The 1,031-nt window shown below is 51.3% G+C and overlaps 2 long non-coding RNA genes across 2 annotated transcripts in view; one reads left to right on the top strand and one right to left on the bottom strand.

Moving 5' to 3' along the window:
- Positions 1 to 1,031, top strand: part of LOC108284573 — an 18,738-nt gene that overhangs the window by 11,590 nt on the left and 6,117 nt on the right. The gene's annotated exons all lie outside the window — the stretch shown is intronic.
- LOC108284572 overlaps positions 862 to 1,031 on the bottom strand; it is a 6,342-nt gene continuing 6,172 nt past the window's right edge. Inside the window, exon 2 of the long non-coding RNA XR_001817267.1 lies at positions 862 to 929. This is a non-coding gene — a long non-coding RNA (uncharacterized LOC108284572). The remainder of the gene's footprint in view (positions 930 to 1,031) is intronic.

The following is a 1,031-nucleotide window of genomic DNA, read 5'->3' as shown; positions in this document are numbered from 1 at the left end:
GTCTCGATCTCTTGACCTCGTGATCCACCCGCCTCGGCCTCCCAAAGTGCTGGGATTACAGGCTTGAGCCACCGCGCCCGGCCTGATAATTTTTTTTTTCTTTTGAGATGGAGTCTCGTTCTTCACCCAGGCCAGAGTGCAGTGGTATGATCTTGGCTCGCTGCAACCTCTGCCTCCTGGGTTCAAGCGATTTCCAGCTAATTTTTGTGTTTTTAGTAGAGACGAGGTTTCACCATGTTGGCCGGGCTGGTCTCAAACTCCAGACCTCAAGTGATCCACCCACCTCAGCCTCCCAAAGTGCTAGGATTATAGGTGTGAGCCACCATGCCTGGCCCCCTGGCTAATTTTTAAATATTCTGTAGAGATGGGGTCTATAGAGAACCCTACAGAGGAAGACAGGAAAGGCCGGGAAAGGGCTTATGGAGACGAGCTTCCTCCCTGAGGCCCTGGGATTACATGTGTGAGCCACTGCGCCTGGCTGCAGTGTGTGTGTTACCCAGGCTGGTCTTGAACTCCTGGCCTCAAGCAATCCTCCTGCCTCATAAAGTGCTGGGATTACAGGCAAAAGACACTGTGTCCAGCCCTTAATAATCTTATATCAAGGGGCTCTGCATTTTCCTTTTGTAATGGGTCTGGGGAATTATATGGGCTCTGCTGCTTTTATGGTATTCACCATAAGCATTTATCCAGCGCCAAGTGAATGTGAATCAGGACCGGGACCAGTAGTAAATGTCCTTGGGCTCTGGAGGTGTGGCCGCATCTCCGAGGCCTCCCAGCCAGAACGAGGAATGGCACCCGGGCCCCTGGTAACAGCTGTACATAGTGTCTCCCCTGTTTTCTTGTTTGTTTTTTGTTTGTTTGTTTTGAGACAGAGTCTCGCTCTGTTGCCCAGGCTGGAGTGCAGTGGCGTGATCTCGGCTCACTCCAACCTCCTCCTCCTGGGTTCAAGTGATTCTCCTGCCTGAGCCTCCCGAGTAGCTGGGATTATAGGTGCCTGCCACCACACTCAGCTAATTTTTTTTTTTTTTTTT

This window comes from Cebus imitator, unplaced genomic scaffold, assembly GCF_001604975.1.
Source record: "Cebus imitator isolate Cc_AM_T3 unplaced genomic scaffold, Cebus_imitator-1.0 Scaffold280, whole genome shotgun sequence".
NCBI lineage: Eukaryota > Metazoa > Chordata > Mammalia > Primates > Cebidae > Cebus > Cebus imitator.
The sequence above is the reverse complement of the archived record's forward strand: the minus strand, read 5'-3'. Positions and strand labels throughout refer to the sequence as shown.